At 36.8% G+C, this 24,253-nt stretch overlaps 1 non-coding gene across 1 annotated transcript; it reads left to right on the top strand.

Moving 5' to 3' along the window:
- Nucleotides 1–2,013: 2,013 nt before the first annotated feature.
- On the top strand, nt 2,014–2,109 carry TRNAI-UAU (transfer RNA isoleucine (anticodon UAU)). Its single transcript has 2 exons — nt 2,014–2,051; nt 2,074–2,109. It is a non-coding gene; the product is annotated as a tRNA-Ile (tRNA).
- Nucleotides 2,110–24,253: the final 22,144 nt, after the last annotated feature.

Here is a 24,253-nt window from a genome sequence, read left to right as displayed (position 1 = left end):
TAATATAAAATATATTCTTTCATTCCTTACATGACTTCGCAGTGCATTTATCATTTATCGTCTTGTGTTTCATACAGTATCATAGCTTAAATGTCATGGATGACAATGCTACCAAAAAATTATAGATATGGCTATCAATATGAAAATACCAACCAAAAGATTAAGAATATTAAAATGAGCGGGGATGCGCACAGACAATAACCTCATGTTTATTTCACTCTACATATTTTAGCATTAAGTTTACTGAAGTACATAATTCATATATCATTATAATCCTTAAATCATTGCCTTGACGATGTTCAGTGATGAAACTGAGAAACACTACTTTTCTTCGTGGAAAACTAAGGCGTAATGGAAGTTATAACTTTTGAAAGACATGTTTCACAAGGAGAGGTCGCAGCCTAGATGTTGACTCGGTGACGGCTCTTTCTTCGTGCATTTGGACACCTCCCTGTGTTGATCGGTTGGTGTGAACGGTGGTCGTACTAAACGCGGCTCCTAATAAAAGAAAAAAAAAAGCAACGTGTGTAAAAAAAAAAGTCCCACTGTCATTTAAATTAGTAGACATTATTTTATTAATGTCAAATCAGAGCCTAGACACTTCTTAATGACGCTAACTGTATTTTTAAATACTTGAAACTACTTTTTTTGTTTTGTTTTACAAAACGCTTTTTTTTTTTTTTTTTTTTTTTTTTTTTAAACCCTCTAGTTTATTTGCATTGAACTCCGCGGCTCCCCTTAGGTTCTTGATGAAAAAGATGGCCTTTCAGTCAATGCATTAGTAGTGCCTACGTTCTCGTGTCGTATGTACCTTTACATAATTTTGTTGTTACAGATGGCTCCGTTGCTGCATGTAGAAGGTTTTTCTGTTAAACACAGTGTCTTTTCGATAGTTGCGTGAAGATTCCGCAGAATATTATTATTGTCTTCTTGAAGCGTATTCATTATCATTATGCATCCTTTTGTTGCCAGATTTGAGCAACGTAAGTACAAGAGACGAACAACTCCGCGCCGTTATTTTGCCGACTCTTTAGGCAAAGAACACTGGGGATAAAGCCGAAGCAGCCTCGCGGAAGAGGAAAGGTTATTTCCCATCCATTCTCTGCCTCGCTTGCTTTCGAAAGACTGCCGTCTTATTTTTATGCCCAAAAGTGTACTGGGATTCTACAGCTCGTATTTTCTTTGTTATATGCTGGGGAAGAAATTTATGGTATTCCTTGAAAAGAAAGAGGATTCGGTGGAAATGGGATTTTATTCTTTTGTGATTTTTTTACGTATTTCTTAAAAAAAGTGAGTTTTCTCTAAATGTAGGACACGTACCAGTGTTACGCTGTTAACTGTTAAGGCATGAAAGTGAAAATCTGTGACCCGCATTTGAAATGTTAAATGTTCATTGCTCCCACTGGGATTCGAAGCCACGCTCCCTGTCTTGGGAAGCCAGTGCCTTATCCATTAGGCTGAGTTGGCCAAACCAATACTGTGATAAACTTGTTATAAGTATTACTGTGAATGTGATAAATTATTTTACTCCCTCTTGGGGTGCTACATTCTTGAAAAATACATAATTCCGGAGTTCGTTTTTTTCTAATTCGGTAGTCATGTGCGACATATAGTAAAATGAATTAAAAGTATTTTGGTGTTATAACAATGCCGGATACTCTTATCGTTTGGCGGCAACGATTTCTTGTCTTGTCATGAATGGGTACGTTTAAGTGATCAATACGGGGCGCAGGCAGAATGGATGAGTCTCCCTTTGAAATATCATACTTGCAACTGTTAGTTGAGAGTTTTGCATTTCAGCCTTTGAAAATACGTAAAACCCTAATTTACAGTATATAATTTATAGGGGGAACCATTTGTCGTAATGATTGCACTTACTAAGCCACTTGAAATTAAAGCATGGCCCAAAGTTTTCAGTTGCACAGAAAACGAAATCGTAAACATGTGGGAGGAACAGCCACGCGTCTCCGGTCTCCTCCATTGACTTTACTCGGTTGGCGCTAGGCGAACCAAGCCCCAGTGGCGCAATCGGTTAGCGCACGGTACTTATATGACAGTGTCTGTGTCTGAGCTATGCCGGGGTTGTGAGTTCGAGCCTCACCTGGGGCAGTTGTTTTCATAACAAATGAGAAAACCTAGAAATCTGTAGAGGATTAGGAGGGTAAGAATGGCATTACCACACTAAAAAGGCCAGTGGGTAGTCAAAGATGTGATCGATTGATCATGCAGATTCCTTTGCAAGTGAAAAAAAAGTTGTAGTGTTGTTTTATGCAGGTATTTTTCAAAACTAAAATTACCTTCTAGGAAGGGTTCTAAAACAGTGGTAGCTCATCCCCACCTTCCCCCAACACAAAATACAAAACCGTGTATTTAATAGAGTATTAGGGAAAGGGTATCGAAATAAACAGTGGGACAGTGGAACTCAAGCTTACGTGAGTGAGCTGATGACATAATATGGAAGAGTCACGTCCCAAAAATCTTCGGCACACTATATGGTGTATATTTCTTTCGTTTTTTTATTAATAAGAGGTAAATTATTATATATATATATATATATATATATATATATATATATATATATATATATATATATATATATATATATATATATATATATATATATATATATATTGTAGATGAAAGAACCTGACTGTTCAGATACTTGATATCCACGGTTCACATGTGTGATTCTCTCGCTTTAGAATCGTATTTGGTGAAGCAGTGATTACTTTGCTCCAGTCTGCTGTAATAATCTTGACCAGTTTTTAGTTTTATCTTTCTTGTAGCCTACTTGTATAACTCTTAGAACTATTATAATGCGTGACATTTTTATTATAAATGTGTGTCAGTGGACAATATTAATAGCAGTGTGGTTTTATTTCTCTAAAAGAGTCGATTGCAACTTTAAAAACAAAAACACTACATTAGACGTATAAAAGAGATTGAATGAATTAGCACCAATTTCGTGTATGAAAAATTGATAACATATATTTTTTTTTATCTTTATCAGCTTGAAAACCCAGATATGCTAAATATTGATTTTTAACACCTTCCAAATTTCAGTGGTGATGGATGAAAATGGCGCCGTACACATTCAGAAGAGTGAAAACTGTCTCGGTAATGTCTCTTATTAGGAAAGTGTTGGTGATGATGTATATAAATGATGAATAATTTGCATAAATCTTGGTAATGTAATGTATTTAAGATTAGCACACACAAATATGATAAAGAACTAAACGAATGTTTTTTTTTTATTTTGGTATTCACATTGCAAATTAATGAGTCCATCAGTCATCTAATTTCCTAATAAGACGATTCCATAGTAAAATTGGAGTGACCGCTACGGTCAAGTTTTAAATGCTGAGTCGGATGAATCCTAGATACAGGAAGCTTCCATATCAGCAGCCTTTTCGTGTACTTGTGATTGGATGTTCTAGTCATACGCCCTTCTCTAGCTCGCATTCGAATATCTTGTGCCCTTATTACCTTCGCTTTCTCTACCTCTTCTGTTCACTAGCTTGTCCTATTCCATTCTTTCTATGTGATGAAATCGCCTCAAATACAGTGATTCCTAACTCTTTATTTATTCAGATCAGCTCTCTGATAAGGTTTCTCTAGGTCCATACATATCCCAAACGGTTATTTCCTAATTATCAGCTTGTCTCACAACTTTTCCAGAGCAAACGCTTGCTCTGTACAACCTCTTCTTTTAGTAAACTGCACACCTATTCCTGTCTTAGGTAGTTCATCAGACTTTACCATATACCTTCCTAGGTATGCAGTGAGATGTTGTGCCTTGTAATTCAAAGGAACGATTGTATGTCGCACCGTTTTCTCATTGAGAGCTGCCATGCTCGCACAGATCAGAAGTTCATGAGGTCCTGGTATTTTGTCTGTATTCTGTATACACATTCAAAATTCAAAGACTTACCCAAAATTTTCTCATGCCCTTTGAATCAAAACAACAAGGTATAGATTTTGCAAACGTCGTGATCTTGAGCCCTGACCATTTCGAAATTTCCTCTCCTTTCATTGTGACGGCAGTGCCTTCGTTTTGTTTTCCAGTAAGCTACCGGGCCAACAATGGCATTTTGCACAGAAAAAGAAAAATTGGCATGCCATTCAAAGGGCATTTCCTGTTCCAAAGGGAAAAAGTCCCTTGGAAAGCAGTGATGAGTCTCTTACCCCTCTTTTGACAAACCAGGGTTGCTGTCAGGTACAGAATAACCAGATTTTATATATATATATATATATATATATATATATATATATATAGTTTAATTATATAATTCGTATATGTAACTATATAAATATATATAAATATAATATATAAATGATATATATAATTATATATTATATATATATATATATATATATATATATATATATATATATATATAACTATATATATATATATATATATATATATATATATATATATATATATATATATATATATATATATATATATATATATATATATATATATATATATATATATATATATATATATATTGTATATTTATATAATTACATATATAATTTATATAATTAAATTGTTTAATTATATATATGGTACCCAACAGAGTAAATACCATTGCTTACCTGTGCTCACAGTCAAGAAGTCCCATTTACTGGTAGCTTGATAGTGACAGTCTCAAAGTGGCTACTGGCAATGTACATTTGTACATACACATAAGCATTCTCTCTCTCTCTCTCTCTCTCTCTCTCTCTCTCTCTCTCTCTCTCTCTCTCTCTCTCTCTCTCTCTCTCTCTCTCAGGTGTACAGCGAAACAAGCTTTACCCAAAATAATTTATTTGACAATAATCTAACATAACGGGGTTGCAAGAAACAAGATATGAAATAAAATGGAATACTAATGTTCAGCAAATGATCAAACATATTAAGGTCCTCCATTTTCAACTAATTATTCTCTAAGTAATTTCTCCACAATAGTTCAAAATAAGTCAAAGTCCAGGATATTCCCCAGTGAGTACATCTTAACCTCTTCCTCAGCGAAACATCTGAAGAAGTCAAATAAAACCCTTGTTAAACAAATGTTTAAAAATAAAGATGTGGGAATTCCTCCCATGTTACTTATAAAGTACACACACTGTAGAAAATGCCAAATTCAAGTGAGATATATGTTAAATGAAAAGAACAATCTACAGTTTGGGAAATCTAAAATATTCCCTACCTCCAAACAACAATGTTCACAATCTTAATCGACAGGTCTCGAACCACAGAGCCTTCACCGAAGGCTTCTATCAATATTCATTGTTGATCTTCGAATGACAATTTGTTTGATAACTAATACCTTCACCCCCGGGGGCTATACCCCCAAAAAACACACACATTAACGAATGAATTCTCAGGAACCTGGACATTTCTGGCGAACAAACTCACACGACCTTGTCGCCATGCAGGGAAGTTCTCACGTCTCAAGAATATCTGACGATGCACGCCAGACACCAGCTAAGCTTTTTCTCAAGGTTCTTCACAATGCCTTTAGCCACACTTATTAATAAAAAATCTACTGTGTGTTGTAATTCATAAAATATCTGTGATTTATGAGCTTTGTATGTGAACCATACAAATATATATATAGATATAGGCTATATAGTATATATAGTATATATATATATATATATATATATATATATATATATATATATATATATATATATTATTTTATTTATATAATTATATATATAAATTATATAATTAAATTATATATATATATATTTTATTTATTTATAAATAATTATATATATAAATTATATAATTAATATATATATATATATATATATATATATATATATATATATATATATATATATATATATATATATATATATATATAATAGAATTAAAAGCAGATGTCGTAATGACATCAGTAAGATTTCTGCAGGAATCTTCACATCTTCGGAGTTTTTGGTGTTTTTCATGAGTCAGTTTCCGGAGAAAAAATATGCTGATGTTTTCCTTCCATTTGTTATTTTTTGTCACTACCTACAGCTGTTTATCCAATGCGGCATTTTCAAGCGACAGCTAACGTACGTTCTGGATTGACAAACTTTTTGTTTCTTCTTTTGGATAGAAAAGTACATCAGTGACATTCAGACCCGAGTAGGGATCGGTCTTGATGAGGGGAGTTACTTTGTCTGCGCTGGGAGGACCTGTGCCCGGGGGTGGGGTGGGGTTGGTTAATGTATGTCCAGCGTTTGGGGACGTGCTGTCTGGCCACCGAGGACATCTTCGTATATGGGTTGCAGGCTCATGTCAGACCTGCAGTTGATACACGATCATGGATGATTATCGTTTCTTCGGCGGGAATGTTTGTAAATAAGATGTGTATTCGTGTATAATATATGTATGTCTGTGTATTATTATGTCTCAGAGTGAATATTCTTCCTCCTTAAATTCATAGCAATTATTTGGCTTAAGAAGTCAGCCTAATAAACATGTCTGACAGTGAGTGGACGCATTTAATCCTCCTCCTTAATGGGCTGAATGTAGACATAATAGCAGGCTGCTAATAATAACCTCCTTCCTTGAGGATGTGAACCGCAGACCATTGAAGTAATTGTCGACACTTAGTCCATTTAGCTGCGGATAGAATAAAGGAAAGGAACCAAATATGCAGCTGCATATACATGGAATCCTCACCGGTGCCGCTGCACCCATAACGATGCTTTTCACTTGGGTGTGTCAACCCAGTATGCCATAAGCATGCACTAAATCAGGAACGGTTTCTTTCTGTCCAAGGGCCAGCTGTATAAAAAAAATGATTTATCTCACATGGACGTTTGAAATATAGGACATCCTTTAATGACTCGGTAAAGGTTGGGCGCTGACTTTTTGGAAAATGTCAATGTGCGTATTTGGATACCAGTCCCACAGTTCATATAATTCAGTGTGACATTCCAACGCTGTCATCCTTGAAAATAAGCATTATCTCATTGACGTTGGAGACTTTCGTCTTATTAGGACAGAGTACGTAACGATCGTACTCATAGTAGCACCAGCGCAGTTTTGCTTTCAGGTTTCAAGCCTGAATCTCATGTTGTATCTGTTCTTTCATCCGTGATTATTTTGGGTTTAAGTAACTTGAGTGTTTGGCCGCTCAATGACACATTACTAAGTATGAATTCTTTTAAAAAATGCACGTTGTCCCGTATTCCGTAGTTTGCTGCCAAGAGCTCTGGACATTAGCAGTATCGGTTCTTAAGTAATACGGATATTGATAAGTCATTCGTAGCGTTTACTAACGTTGAAGAACCTCACAAGACGCTGAATTATTCGCTGTTTGTAGGATTTTGTTTGTTTTTTTGTGTGTTTGTTGTTGTATTCATAAATGCATATTCTTGTTCAAGCTTGTAAAATGGGTAGCGTTGTTTTCTGCCAACAAAAGACTTTCAAGGTTGCGGGACCTCTCAGTACCAACTTGCAGCAAGCTGTTTGGCTGGTTTTACTATCCTGTCCCCAAGAAATGAACGAAAAGGAAGGAATGGTTACACTTCAACAGTTAACACTTATATCCTGTTTATTTTGATTTTTGTTAGCAAGAAAACCCCAGCATTCGTATTTATAAGAAATGTTATAGATGAAAACATCAGGTTTCAATGTATTTTCAAAATATGCATAGTAATGGTCAAGTTACTATGCATATATTGACCGTTAAAATGTTTGTGGTGGTACAGTCGGGGAAATGATTTGTTTTACCCCTTGAGTTCACGAGACACTGTAAATGGCAACGCCGCTTTTGTTTATGTAGTTAAGTTGTAATACTATTAGCTGATTGGTGAAGACGTCTCCTTACCAGTTAACATATATTTACGAACTTTATTTCATAAAAACTAAAATACGTAGGTAAAAAAAATTGAACAATCTGCAACGTGAAAAATGGGTTTATAAGTTTTTTCTCAGGATTATATAAAACGCTTTAGAGGAGGGAAATTACGTAGAGTAATATCATCATGCAGTGTCGTTTGGCTCCTGAGACTGACACAGGAGACGGAGGTGGATGGAAGGTGAAAGGTTGGAAGAAGGTAGAAGTTGTTCCGGGGGTAGGGACGGCGAACTGTCTAATCAAACCATGCGTAGCTTCGTTAACGATTTTGCTTATAAGTCCAAAATCTTTGGAAGCTACTGCGGAATTTCCATTTCATCAATTGATACTGTCGCTACAGTGACATAAAAAATATCGATGCAATTACTACAAAATCACATTCATTGTCCACAACCCATTTTTTCAAGACGAGAGAGAGAGAGAGAGAGAGAGAGAGAGAGAGAGAGAGAGAGAGAGAGAGAGAGAGAGAGAGAGAGAGAGAGAGAGAGTTGGTATCATGTAATCACACAAATATCTAGCGAATGTATTGCTTCTTGATGACATCACATAAATTTATTTTGCTCATTTCTTAAATGTGGCCAGCATTCTTTTATGATATTAATGAGTGAACAGCCAAGCCATGCCATTGCTCCAGCATTTACGTGGAAAACAAGCTCTTTCCTTATTACTCTCTTGGAAGCTTCGAGAACCACTGTCAGGCAGCCTCTATCAAGGGAGGAACACCGAAAATATATAGCTTGCTAAATATCATCTAGAAAATACACACACACACACACACACACACACACACACATACACATATATATATATATATATATATATATATATATATATATATATATATATATATATATATATATATATATTATATAATCCACTTACAGCTTCATCCGGCGATGTTGACCGTGCGTTTATTGTGAAATATGCACGCTATTAATATACATTATTTAATGCTCTCTGCTATGCTATTCTCCTACTTCAAACACCCGTGCAGAGGGACCTTGGGTCGATGGATTCCACTTAAACTATTAAGATTGGTTGTAGATGAATGAGACTTTTTTCAGTTAACAGAATCCAGATCCAAGTTCTTATGATATGGACCTATGAAATCATGGGCGGTCACATTCCACTTTTGGTCTGATGGTTGGCTGCACCATCAATGACTCTTGGCTCTGAGACGCAAATATTAGCTTTAATAGCAATTATGCTTCAATTACTTGGTGCTGGTCATTGATCCCTTAGAGACACGCCAACATATAAATGAGTGACATATATATATATATATATATATATATATATATATATATATATATATATATATATATATAATATATAAATATATATAATGTAATATATAAATATATATGTAATATATAAATATATATAATATATATATATATATATATATATATATATATATATATATATATATATATATATATATATGTATATGTGTGTGTGTGTGTAATATACAGTATATGTAATATATAAAATATATATACAATATATACAGTACATATATATATAATTCATGTGAATAACATTGTTTTTTATGATTTTTCGTATTTTAAAGGATATTTATTTTGTCTTAGCCAAGAACTAAAGACATATGAAGTTTGCGTGCAACAATGAAAATAGACAAAGCTCATTTTATTATAGGCTACTATAGAATTTTTGTATATGGTGAACAATGAAGAAATGCATTCTATATCCCAGTATCCATGCTATAAAGAATATTAACTAAGTATAATTTGAAAGTAAAAGAGCGTTTAGCAACAGTAAGTGGCCGATAAATCATGATTAAAACTGTGTCATAATAAGATTGTTAATAGTAAAAATAACTCCATAAGAAAAGTTGTCCGAGTGATCTCGGCAGCAGTCGGTGGAAGGGAAACTTCGTTCTTAGCCGACCTCTCTTGGCCCTTCTTCTTGGGTAGACATCCTATATTCTTGGCCACAACGAATGAGCTCTACAAAATGTTATCCGACAACTGCTACAAAGTATGTCTAAAAATAGAATTCCTATCAGGACCGCCGGTACATTTCATGGAATTTTTGTTAATTCAAAATTTAATATCTGTCCTCGCATTAGTATCATCTCCAAACTCCTGTGTATCTGTTGGGAATTCAGTATTTCCAATAATTTTACTCATCCTTATTCTCACAAAAAATTTTGATTCTTTTCTGATAACGATACACAGAACAGTTGGCTGTTCAAGATAGAACTATTTTTCCTCCGCTGTTCGATTGAATTACAGAAATTTGACGAAATTTTCAGCGTAGAATAGATGATATTCAATGGAAAATAGCTGGCTGTAAGCAACCTTACGTCTAGTCATTCGTTTGACGTTCTATGTAAATATTTGAACTCTAATGTAGCTAACTGTGTTCAGATACATTTGAACGGGACTGGTCAAGGTTATGGTATTCGGTAACTGAATTTATCCTAATGCAAACCACTGTTAAGAAATTGAATAAGAAAACTATACTTTTATTTATAAGTTTGACAGAATTAACACAATATTTTCAGTCGTTGTAGCTATATTAGTTATCGTTTCAGTGGGAAATCAGAACTAGCTTCAAAAGGTTTAGGAGTTAGAGGAAAAATCGTTAACGAAGCTATACATGCTTCGATAGTTCATGGTCTCAACCTTACAAACAACTTCTTTCCGCACCCCCATCCCCGTCCCTCCGCCTATATTTCCTACGTCAGTCTCAAGAGCCAAACGCAAGTGTATGATGATATTACGTTATGTAATTTCCCTCTGATACAACGTCTTATATAATCATAAAAAAAATCACTTATAAAACCATGAATCACGTTGTAGATTGTTCGCAAACTTTTTCTTTGTCAGGTCATTTTGTTTCTTTTGAAATAATGAAGTGAATATATACTAACAGGTAAGAAAACGTCTCCACCAATAAGCCTTGCCTTTGAGACAGAATTCATTCATATTTTCAGCAGTTTCTACTACATAAACAAAAGCGGCGTTGCCATTTAGCGTGTCTAGTGAACGCAGGGGGTAAAAGGAATCATTTCCCTGACTGTACACACTGTTTTCTGTATTAAGTCTGTGTTTATTTTGGATGCAAACAGATTCATAAATTCCTAAAGTTTTAATTTGAATGTACGAAAACTTAATTATTTTCGCAACGGCTTCTTAAGAAAACGAGTTCGTTTAATTTGTTTTCTGGTACTTGCTGCATTGTGTTGGCCCACTTGAAGAAAAAATTGTTAAACCAGATTCAGCTCCGGGAACATTCTTCGGATGTGTTTTTCTCAGTTGTAATTTTAATTGTTTCTCTCTTTATATGATTTGCAGACAAAACAAGCAAGTTCTGTATTGCGAGACTTTAATAAAATGTTACGGGTATGGTATGTACTTAAGTATTTTTCTCATCCACGTTTTCCACCAGAAACGCCTGGCTTGCGTGAGATAACGTGCCGAGATTAATTTTGACATGAAACGGTTCGATGATAGCTACAGCTACCTTTTTTTGTGTTTTATGCTCACTTGGAATTTCAAGTAAAGTTATTTGACATCTACAGATTTCGTTATGGACATGGGACAGTAAACGTTAGGGACAGAATCTGAACTCTTTGGTGCAAAGGATACAGCCCAGTTTCTCAGTATGATCCCTGTGATTCTCCTGTAACCGAAGGAGATTGTATGGTATATTTTGGCCCAATCGTTCTAGTAGTACTTGGAGTTGCTGACGAAAAATTTATCAAAATGCTTCTGTCCTTGGAGGGGGGATGGGAGGGGTGCTGACATACGTGGAGCTGGCGGCCCATGCCTGAAACTGAACAGTTTACAAAATGCAGTTGACTTCAGGAAGGCTGAAGCAGATGTATAAAGGCAGCGAGTAAAAAATGCTGGAGGTCTTTTGATCCTAACGTGATGCAGATGTATAAAGGCAGTGAGTCAAAAATGCTGGAGGTCTTTTGATCCTAACGTAAAGCAAACGTATAAAGTCAGTGAGTGAAAAATACCGAAAGTCCTTTGATCCTAACGTGAAGCAAACGTATAAAGGCAGTGAGTCAAAAATGCCGGAGGTCTTTTGATCTTAACGTGAAGCAGATGTATAAAGGCAGTGAGTCAAAAATGCCGGAGGTCTTTTGATCCTAACGTGAAGCAAATGTATAAAGGCAGTGAGTCAAAAATGCCGGAGGTCTTTTGATCCTAACGTGAAGCAGATGTATAAAGGCAGTGAGTCAAAAATGCCGGAGGTCTTTTGATCCTAACGTGAAGCAAACGTATAAAGGCAGTGCGTCAGAAATACCGGAAGTCCTTTGATCGTAACGTGAAGCAGATGTATAAAGGCAGTGAGTAAATAATGCCGGAGGTCTTTTGATCCTAACGTGAAGCAAATGTATAAAGGCAGTGAGTCCAAAATGCCGGAGGTCTTTTGATCCTAACGTGAAGCAGATGTATAAAGGCAGTGAGTCAAGAATGCCGGAGGTCTTTTGATCTTAACGTGAAGCAAATGTATAAAGGCAGTGAGTCAAAAATGCTGGAGGTCTTTTGATCCTAACGTGAAGCAGATGTATAAAGGCAGTGAGTCAAAAATGCTGGAGGTCTTTTGATCCTAACGTGAAGCAATTGTATAAAGGCAGTGAGTCCAAAATGCCGGAGGTCTTTTGATCCTAACGTGAAGCAAACGTATAAAGGCAGTGAGTCAAAAATACCGGAAGTCCTTTGATCGTAACGAGAAGCAGATGTATAAAGGTAGTGAGTAAAAAATGCTGGAGGTCTTTTGATCCTAACGTGAAGTAAACGTATAAAGGCAGTGAGTCAAAAATGCTGGAGGTCTTTTGATCCTAACGTGAAGCAAATGTATAAAGGCAGTGAGTCAAAACTGCCGGAGGTCTTTTGACCCTAATGTGAAACAAACGTATAAAGGCAGTGAGTAAAAAATGCTGGAGGTCTATTGATCCTAACGTGAAGCAAATGTATAAAGGCAGCGAGTCAAAAATGCTGGAGGTCTTTTGATCCTAACGTGAAGCAAAAGTATAAAGGCTGTGAGTCAAAAATGCTGGAGGTCTTTTGATCCTAACGTGAAGCAAACGTATAAAGGCAGTGAGTCAAAAATACTGGAGGTCTTTTGATCCTAACGTAAAGCAAACGTATAAAGTCAGTGAGTGAAAAATACCGAAAGTCCTTTGATCCTAACGTGAAGCAAATGTATAAAGGCAGTGAGTCAAAAATGCCGGAGGTCTTTTGATCTTAACGTGAAGCAGATGTATAAAGGCAGTGAGTCAAAAATGCCGGAGGTCTTTTGACCCTAACGTGAAGCAAATGTATAAAGGCAGTGAGTCAAAAATGCTGTAGGTCTTTTGATCCAAACGTGAAACGTGAAACAAATGTAAAAGGCAGCTAACGTGAAGTCAAAAAAATGCCGGAGGTCTTTTGAACCTAACGTGAAGCAAACGTATAAAGGCAGTGAGTAAAAAATGCTGGAGGTCTTTTGATCCTAACGCGAAGCAAATGTATAAAGGCAGCCGAATCAAAAATGCTGGAGGTCTTTTGATCCTAACGTGAAAAAAGGCAGCAAAAATGTATAAAGGCAGCCGATAAAAAAAAAGCTGGAGGTCTTTTGATCCTAACGTGAAGCAAATGTATATAAAGGCAGCCGAATCAAAAATGCTGGAGGTCTTTTGATCCTAACGTGAAGCAAATGTATAAAGGCAGCCGAATCAAAAATGCTGGAGGTCTTTTGATCCTAACGTGAAGCAAATGTATAAAGGCAGCCGAATCAAAAATGCTGGAGGTCTTTTGATCCTAACCAAATGTATAAAGGCAGCAAAAATGCTGGAGGTCTTTTGATCCTAACGTGAAGCAAATGTATAAAGGCAGCCGAATCAAAAATGCTAGAGGTCTTTTGATCCTAACGTGAAGCAAACGTATAAAGACAGTGAGTCAGAAATGCTGGAGGTCTTTTGATCCTAACGTGAAGCAAATGTATAAAGGCAGTGAGTCAAAAATGCCAAAGGTCTTTTGATCCTAACGTGAAGCAAATGTGTAAAGGCAGTGAGTCAAAAATGGTGGGGGTCTTTTGATCCTAACGTGAAGCAAATGTATAAAGGCAGCAAATCAAAAATGTTGGAGGTCTTTTGATCCTAACGTGAAGCAAATGTATAAAGGCAGTGAGTCAAAAATGCCGGAGGTCTTTTGATCCTAACGTGAAGCAAATGTATAAAGGCAGTGAGTCAAAAATGCTGGAGGTCTTTTGATCCTAACGTGAAGCAAATGTATAAAGGCAGTAAGTAAAAAATGCTGGAGGTCTTTTGATCCTAACGTGAAGCAAACGTATAAAGGCAGTTAGTAAAAAATACCAGAGGTCTTTTGAGCCTAACGTGGAGCAAATGTATAAAGGCAGCGAGTCAAAAATGCCGGAGGTCTTTTGATCCCAACGTGAAGCAGATGTATAAAGGCAGTGAGTCAAAAATGCCGGAGGTCTTTTGATCCCAACGTGAAGCAGATGTATAAAGGCAGCGAGTCAAAAATGCCGAGGTCTTTTGATCCTAACGTGAAGCAGATGTATAAAGGCAGCGAGTCAAAAAATGCTGGAGGTCTTGTGATCCTAACGTGAAGCAGATGTATAAAGGCAGTGAGTCAAAAATGCCGCAGGTCTTTTGATCCTAACGTGAAGCAAACATATAAAGGCAGTGAGTAAAAAATGCTGGAGGTCTTTTGATCGTAACGTGAAGCAGATGTATAAAGGCAGCGAGTCAAAAATGCCGAGGGTCATTTGATCCTAACGTGAAGCAGATGTATAAAGGCAGTGAGTCAAAAATGCTGGAGGTCTTTTGATCCTAACGTGAAGCAAATGTATAAAGGCAGTGAATCAAAAACGCCGGAGGTCTTTTGATCCTAATGTGAAGCAAATGTATAAAGGCAGCGAGTCAAAAATGCCGGAGGTCTTTTGATCTTAACGTGAAGCAAACGTATAAAGACAGTGAGTCAAAAATGCTGGAGGTCTTTAGATCCTAACATGAAGCAAACGTATAAAGGCAGTGAGTCAAAAATGCTGGAGGTCTTTTGATCCTAACGTGAAGTAGATGTATAAAGGCAGCGAGTCAAAAATGCTGGAGGTCTTTTGATCCTAACGTGAAGCAGATGTATAAAGGCAGCGGGTAAAAGCCGGAGGTCTTTTGATCCTAACGTGAAGCAGACGTATAAAGACAGTTAGTCAAAAATGCCGGAGGGCTTTTGATCCTAACGTGAAGCAGATGTATAAAGGCAGCGAGTCAAAAATGCCAGAGGTCTTTTGATCCTAATGTGAAGCAAATGTATAAAGGCAGCGAGTCAAAAATGCCGGAGGTCTTTTGATCCTAACATGAAGCAAACTTATAAAGACAGTGAGTCAAAAATGCTGGAGGTCTTTTGATCCTAACGTGAAGCAAACGTATAAAGGCAGTGAGTCAAAAATGCTGGAGGTCTTTTGATCCTAACGTGAAGCAGATGTATAAAGGCAGTGAATCAAAAACGCCGAAGGTCTTTTGATCCTAACGTGAAGTAAACGTATAAAGGCAGTGAGTCAAAAATGCTGAAGGTCTTTTGATCCTAACGTGAAGGAAATGTATAAAGGCAGCGAGTCAAAACTGCCGGAGGTCTTTTGATCCTAAAGTGAAGCAAATGTATAAAGGCAGCGAGACAAAAATGCTGGAGGTCTTTTGATCCTAGCGTGAAGCAAACATATAAAGACAGTGAGTCAAAAATGCTGGAGGTTTTTTTATCCTAACATGAAGCAAATGTATAAAGGCAGTGAGTCAAAAATGCTGGAGGTCTTTTGATCCTAACGTGAAGCAGATGTATAAAGGCAGCGAGTCAAAAATGCCGGAGGTTTTTTGATCCTAACGTGAAGCAGATGTATAAAGGCAGCGGGTAAAAGCCGGAGGTCTTTTGATCCTAACGTGAAACAAACGTATAAAGGCAGTGAGTGAAAAATGCCGGAGGTCTTTTGATTCTAACGTGAAGCAGATGTATAAAGGCAGCGAGGCAAAAATGCTGGAGGTCTTTTGATCCTAATGTGAAGCAGATGTGTAAAGGCAGTGGGTGAAAAACGCCGGAGGTCTTTTGATCCTAACGTGAAGCAAATGCATAAAGGCAGCGAGTCAAAAATGCTGGAGGTCTTTTGATCCTAACGTGAAGCATATTTTGATCTTAACGTGAAGCAAGCGTATATAGGCATTGAGTCAAATATACTGGAGATCTTTTGATCCTAACGTGAAGCAAACGTATAAAGGCAGTGAGTCAAAAATACTGGAGGTCTTTTGATCCTAACGTGAAGCAAATGTATAAAAGCAGCGAGTAAAAAATGCTGGAGGTCTCTTGATCCTAACGTGAAGCAAACGTATAAAGGCATCGAGTCAAAAATGCTGGAGGTCTTTTGATCCTAACGTGAAGCAAACGTATAAAGGCAGTGGGTCAAAAATGCTGGAGGTCTTTTGATCCTAACGTGAAGCAAACGTATAAAGGAAGTGAGTAAAAATGCTGGAGGTCTTTTGATCCTAACGCGAAGCAAACGTATAAAGGCAGTGAGTGAAAAATGCTGGAGGTCTTTTGATCCTAACGTGAAGCAAATATATTAAGGCAGCGAGTCAAAAATGTTGGAGGTCTTTTGATCCTAACGTGAACCAAATGTATAAACAGCGAGTCAAAAATGCAGGTCGTCTTTTGATCCTAACGTGAAACAAACGTATAAAGGCAGTGAGTAAAAAATGCTGGAGGTCTTTTGATCCTAACGTGAAGCAAATTTATAAAGGCAGCGAGTCAAAAATGCTGGAGGTCTTTTGATCCTAACGTGAAGCAAATGTATAAAGGCAGCGAGTCAAAAATGGTGGAGGTCTTTTGATCCTAACGTAAAGCAAACGTATAAAGACAGTGAGTAAAAAATGGTGGAGGTCTTTTGATCCTAATGTCAAAAATATAGGCAGCGAGCCAAAATGCCGGAGGTCTTTTGATCCTAACGTGAAAGGCAAAATGTATAAAGGCAGCGAGTCAAAAATGGTGGAGGTCTTTCCTAACGTAAAATGTAAACAGTATAATCCTAACGTAAAGCAAACGTATAAAGACAGTGAGTAAAAAATGGTGGAGGTCTTTTGATCCTAATGTGAAGCAAATGTATATAGGCAGCGAGCCAAAAATGCCGGAGGTCTTTTGATCCTAACGTGAAGCAAATGTATAAAGGCAGTGAGTAAAAAATGTTGGAGGTCTTTTGATCCTAACATGAAGCAAATGTATAAACAGTAAGTCAAATATACTGGAGATCTTTTGATCCTAACGTGAAGCAAACGTATAAAGGCAGTGAGTCAAAAATGCTGAAGGTCTTTTGATCCTAACGTGAAGCAAATGTATAAAGGCAGTGAGTCAAAAATGCTGGATGTCTTTTGATCCTAACGTGAAGGAAACGTATAAAGGCAGTGAGTCAAAAATGCTGGAGGTTTTTTAATCCTAACGTGGAGTAAACGTATAAAGGCAGTGAGTCAGAAACGCCGGAGGTCTTTTGATCCTAACGTGAAGCAAACGTATAAAGGCAGTGAGTCAAAAATGCTGGAGGTGTTTTAATCCTAACGTGAAGCAAACGTATAAAGGCAGTGAGTCAAAAATGCTGGAGGTCTTTTGATCCTAACGTGAAGCAAATGTATAAAGGCAGCGAGTCAAAAATGCTGGAGGTCTTTTGATCCTAACGTGAAGCAAATGTATAAAGGCAGTGAGTGAAAAATACCGAAAGTCCTTTGATCCTAACGTGAAGCAAACGTATAAAGGCAGTGAGTCAAAAATGCCGGAGGTCTTTTGATCCTAACGTGAAGCAAATGTATAAAGGCAGTGAGTCAAAAATGCCGGAGGTCTTTTGATCCTAACGTGAAGCAGATGTATAAAGGCAGTGAGTCAAAAATGCTGGAGGTCTTTTGATCATAACGTGAAGCAAATGTATAAAGGTAGTGAGTCCAAAATGCTGGAGGTCTTTTGATCCTAACATGAAGCAAACGTATAAAGGCAGTGAGTCAAAAATACCGGAAGTCCTTTGATCGTAACGTGAAGCAGATGTATAAAGGCAGTGAGTCAAAAATGCCGGAGGTCTTTTGATCCTAACGTGAAGCAAACGTATAAAGTCAGTGAGTGAAAAATACCGAAAGTCCTTTGATCCTAACGTGAAGCAAACGTATAAAGGCAGTGAGTCAAAAATGCCGGAGGTCTTTTGATCTTAACGTGAAGCAGATGTATAAAGGCAGTGAGTCAAAAATGCCGGAGGTCTTTTGATCCTAACGTGAAGCAAATGTATAAAGGCAGTGAGTCAAAAATGCCAGAGGTCTTTTGATCCTAACGTGAAGCAGATGTATAAAGGCAGTGAGTCAAAAATGCCGGAGGTCTTTTGATCCTAACGTGAAGCAAACGTATAAAGTCAGTGAGTCAGAAATACCGGAAGTCCTTTGATCGTAACGTGAAGCAGATGTATAAAGGCAGTGAGTAAATAATGCCGGAGGTCTTTTGATCCTAACTTAAACGTGAAGCAAATGTATAAAGGCAGTGAGTCCAAAATGCCGGAGGCCTTTTGATCCTAACGTGAAGCAGATGTATAAAGGCAGTGAGTCAAGAATGCCGGAGGTCTTTTGATCCTAACATGAAGCAAATGTATAAAGGCAGTGAGTCAAAAATGCCAGAGGTCTTTTGATCCTAACGTGAAGCAGGTGTATAAAGGCAGTGAGTCAAAAATGCTGGAGGTCTTTTGATCCTAACGTGAAGCAAATGTATAAAGGCAATGAGTCCAAAATGCCGGAGGTCTTTTGATCCTAACGTGAAGCAAACGTATAAAGGCAGTGAGTCAAAAATACCGGAAGTCCTTTGATCGTAACGTGAAGCAGATGTATAAAGGCAGTGAGTCAAAAATGCTGGAGGTCTTTTGATCCTAACGTGAAGCAAACGTATAAAGTCAGTGAGTGAAAAATACCGAAAGTCCTTTTATCCTAACGTGAAGCAAACGTATAAAGGCAGTGAGTCAAAAATGCCGGAGGTCTTTTGATCCTAACGTGAAGCAGATGTATAAAGGCAGTGAGTCAAAAATTCCGGAGGTCTTTTGATCCTAACGTGAAGCAAATGTATAAAGGCAGTGAGTCAAAAATGCCGGAGGTCTTTTGATCCTAACGTGAAGCAAATGTATAAAGGCAGTGAGTCAAAAATGCCGGAGGTCTTTTGATCCTAACGTGAAGCAAATGTATAAAGGCAGTGAGTCATAAATGCCGGAGGTCTTTTGATCCTAACGTGAAGCAAATGTATAAAGGCAGTGAGTCAAAAATGCCGGAGGTCTTTTGATCCTAACGTGAAGCAAATGTTTAAAGGCAGTGAGTCAAAAATGCCGGAGGTCTTTTGATCCTAACGTGAAGCAAACGTATAAAGGCAGTGAGTCAGAAATACCGGAAGTCCTTTGACCGAAAGTCCTTTGATCCTAACGTGAAGCAAACGTATAAAGGCAGTGAGTCAAAAATACCGGAAGTCCTTTGATCCTAATGTGAAGCCAACGTGTTAAGGCACTAACGTGAAGCAAACGTATAAAGGCAGTAAGCCAAAAATACCGGAAGCCCTTTGATCCTAACGTAAAGCAAACACTTTGTTTCCTAAGTAGCTTTGCTAAAGGGTGGTAATGGGAGACAGATATGAGGCGAAAAGTCATATTGGCTCCGATGTTCATTATATAGGAGTTTTCATTTCTTTGGAAAAAAAAAAATTGACAATATGCTTGGAGACCTGCAGACCGGGTTTGATTGGAACAATTCGTTTTTAAAATTTGCCTGGAATAATTTGGTATTTATAATTGCAGTTTGACCAACGTTCAAGAATGCTGTTCGTTTTGATTACGAGGAAATATGTAATTCGAAGATGAGCATTTACTGCAAATGAAAGCTGAACGATTTTAGACTTTTAGATTTTTTGCAGTGGAGAAATATGAGAATGTTACTCTTAACAAAGTATTGTTTTCATCACATGAAAGGAAACGGTGTCGTAAAGTAAGAAATGATTGAAGTTTGCGTGCAAATGTGGTAACTAAAGTCTGTTGGAAGTTGGATGTGTCCTTTCCAGGTGTTTTAGATGGCCAGCCAGCACTTCAACAAGATCATTTTTGCCATGCATTAGCAAATACAAATTGGGGTTTCCTTCTGTCATTTAGAAAATAAATTATAGTAATAGAATTTCAGCTTCGTCTTTTTCCGTAATTTTCTCGAATGATTTTAGTATATCCTTAATGTGTAAAAGTATTTTAGATATATTCTCAGTGAAAAGGATTCTGTATCAAAAGTTATTAGCTTCTCGTATTGAGAAAGATGATTTACTCATTTAAGATTTAAAAATAGGAATTGGATTAAATATAATCCCTTTATTTAATAATGTGGAGAAATTATGGCGGTAGGAAAATCCTGAGAATGTTTACAAAAACTTACTGGTTTATTATCAGACAACCAGGCACATTCATCGTGGGCTAAAGGTGGTCCCGATTGTGTTACACTTTCAAGAATGGATAGCTGACTTGGAAAGTCTATGTAGGCACACAGTGTGTGATATGTACATAAATATATATGTATAGCATATATATATATATATATATATATATATATATATATATATATATATATATATATATATATATATATATATATATATATATATAAATTATGTGTGTGTGTGTTTCTGACACATCGGAACCGAACCCCGGTCTTTCAAATGAGAGGCCACGCGATTCGTACAAGAAGTTGAAACCAAGTACTCCGCACCTGAGGTGTTTCCGCCTAGCATACAAGCGAATTTTACCAAACTTCCCGACCCAGCGGTGAGTCAGTTGGTAGCATTTCATTCGAATTACCCCTTCACCGTGAATATGATACAAATAATGAACACATGAGAATAAATTTCGGACTCTAATCGGGACCGAACCCCGGTCTTTCCAATATGCATATACAGTATATATATATAATTATATATATATATATATATATATATATATATATATATATATATATATATATATATATATATATATATATATATATATATAATTATATATATATACTGTGTATAGCATTTTGGGGATATAAAAATTTTGCTGATTTTTATTTAATGCAGGTAATATAAACCATTTTTCTAAGTTACATGGTTCACTGGTTTGAGAGCTTTGTGTGGATGCCATGAAAGGGTTGTTCAAATGTTCTGCGCTCGCTGCCTTTGCTTGAGATAGCAAATCCTTTCTCTTTATGGATTAGAAAATGCGGTTTAGCAGGGTAAAGACCGAAGGTTTGTATTTGTGTAGGAACAAGCTACAACTTTTTAAAGTAATTTTTATTTTTCCTAACGTACGAACCTGAAGGTCATGACATTTATGGCCCACCTCATTCTGATACCTGGGCGAAAGGCAAAGTGGTGTACTGACGAGTGGGCCGACGGGCTTCCACCCCTGCCATTGGTGGTTAATTACCTTGTTTGAAAGTAAACGTCCGTTCCAGGTCGCGCCGCAAGCAAATCCTATGTAACGACCTTCAGGTTTGTATGTTAGGAAAAATACAAATTACTTAAAAAAATTGTTTTAGAATCTTGTTGAGAAGCTTTTGAAGATCCATTCCGCTGACCGCTACATGAGGTGCCCTCATTTCCTAAGAGTTTTTGACAACCCTGTTGGGTCTCGAAAGTTAAATTATTACTGCTCCTGTTTGTACGTGATCTAGCTTCCAACTACAAATGTTTTTGTTAAACCAATTTCCCAAAGATCTAATTGGCTGCAAACGAAGGTCCAGTTTCGTGAGAATCCTCGGCGATCTAAAGTCATTAAAACGAAAAGGATCCTGGCTACCTGTGGCTGGCACTTCTCTTAAGAATTTAAAAGTTACCCACCAATGGGATCGAACAAGAGCAGACCCATATTATAAAGTCTGAGGAACTTGGCCAGAGCGCTGTATACTGTAGCCAGTTACTGAGACAAGTTTAACTAACTGACCATCTTTCCTTTTTGGGCAAAAGAAGAAGAATTGTGTATTTATTGGTCTTAAAGTGTTTTAGCCATGTTTTCTGCCCTTTTACATAAAAACTGAAGAAAAATGTATGCGGCTAGTCCCAACGACGAGATTTGTTGAGCGTAGTTTAGGACCGAATTTTGGGCAAAAGAGAGAAAAAAAAGCACGATAACTCAAATGAACTACCCCAAAAGGATTTCCTCCTGGAGTGAATGACGATTGTCGTAGAGCTCAGTACATGTAACGGATTCTGTTATTGGGAAGTGGACATTTTTTTACATCGGAACATTGAGAGGGTAAAAGGATATCCGTATAAGCACGGCCAACCTACAGCCTGGAACGTTCTTGTTGCGGAAAATATAACTTAAAAAAAAATAACATTAAAATGATGATTTCAGTCACGAGGTAACTTTTGTCAATTCTTTTTGAGTGTCAGTCCTTCAGTAAATTTGGTATATAAAGAGAGGAGAAGAAATATAACAGTTTGAACTAAAACCACCTTAAACGCCATTATTTTTTCTTTTTTAATTTGAACTAAAACGTTTCTGCCGTATCACCATGTGACTGTTGAGTCGAAGTGAAATGCGTCATGTTTTTAGCAGATAGTTTATTTAGTGAGTAGTTATGCCAACTTTAGGTAATTCAAGATTTGTCATTTGGTTTCCACTGTAGTTCGTGTTTTCACAGTTAAAAAAAATTGGAGGTAATTATAAAATATTTTCAATATATATATTTTTTTTTTGCATTTTCTCAAAGCACACATTAATCTTTAGAAGATGCATACATAATTTAGTAACCCTACAGCTGCAGTTTGGCATAACACTTGAAGTGTACAAATATTACTGAAGATATCATACGGCCCGAGACCACTTGAACTTAAATGACACCTTGCATACTAACTAGACTGCCTTGCAAAATGTGGAATGAGAAAAAAAGCTAGATGATGAGGAACTGGAAAGCATAACAAAGGTGCCAAAGAAGTGTGACCTGACTAAATGTGGTAACTATAAGGACACTGTACTGTACGTCGGTTGTAACGAAAATATTTGGTACGCTTATTCTCAATAGATGGGAGATTTTTTTAAATCTTAAGGGGTGAACAAGCTGGTTTTAGAGAAGGCAGCAGTTGCACAGATGAAAAATTAATGTTAAGAAATATAGTGCAGCAGTGTATGGAATGTAATAATCCATTTTGAGTTTTTTTTTTTTTTTTTTTTTATTACAAGAAGCCTTTGATAACCAATATTATGGAAGATCCTGCGTCACTGTGGCATTCCCGTTAGGTTTATGAATTTAAATTATCCATGAGTGAGGTAAATGCGAAGTTCATGTAGATGAAGCCTTGTCAAGCGAATTTGCGGTCAATAGTTGGGTGCTGGAAAGGAATATTATTTCTCTTTTCATTGATCTTAAAAGGATGAAAGTTGTCGTAGATGGAAGAGGAGGTTTAGACTGGACTAACGATAGAAACTAGACAAACTTCGAATATGCAGATAATACTGGTTTTTCAGTAAAACTCAACAATTATCGGCTTAAAATTTATATTTTGGAAAATCAGCGAATTGACCGTTGGTTCCTGTTAGCGAATGTAGTACAAAAATAACTTTTTACAAAACAGCTCAGAACAAGAAATGTAATGGAGAAACTAATCCACAGATATGTAAATGAACATACTGTATATTTAAAGATAAATCTGCAGAGAGCTTTCTGGAATCTGTTCGACAGGAGCTTTCGGGAATCTGTTCGATTTCCCTTTTCAGTCGAACAGATTCCCGAAAGTTCTCTGCAGATTTATCTTTAAATATACAGTATGTGCATTTACATATCTGTGGATTAGTTTCTCCATTACATTTCTTGTTCTGAGCTGTTTTGTAAAAAGTTATTTTTGTACTACATTCGCTAACAGGAACCGACGTTCAATTCGCTGATTTTCCAAAATATAGATTTTAAGCCGATAGTCACGAAGGACTTCGGTGATTGTCACGATGTGATGTACGAGGAGCCATTGCATTGGTTGTAGATAATTATTTATATTTATCTTTGAATATAGTACATATACATAACTGTGGATTTATTTCTCCATTTCAAGACTCGTGCTACTATGAGTATTTTCTAATTAAAGAAATGAAATCTTAAGTGTAACGTCTTCGAGTGATCAACATTTTCTGTCGTTCTGTTGTTGCTGGCTTGGTCAGCTGATGATCATAACATGAAATTTGCGAGGATTTAACCAGTATAATCTTATATATGAAAACATTGTATTTTAAACCTGTCTAACTTACCTTTAATCCCTTACGGGGTTAGTGCCGTCGGTGCACCCCATGCGGTGTACTGTAGGCATTACTTGAGGTTCCTTACAGCGTCCCTTCGGTCCCTAGCTGCAACCACTTTCGTTCCT

The sequence above is a fragment of the Macrobrachium rosenbergii genome, chromosome 8 (assembly GCF_040412425.1).
Source record: "Macrobrachium rosenbergii isolate ZJJX-2024 chromosome 8, ASM4041242v1, whole genome shotgun sequence".
Lineage (NCBI taxonomy): Eukaryota > Metazoa > Arthropoda > Malacostraca > Decapoda > Palaemonidae > Macrobrachium > Macrobrachium rosenbergii.
Note: the sequence above shows the minus strand (reverse complement) of the source record. Positions and strands in the feature narration are given on the sequence as shown.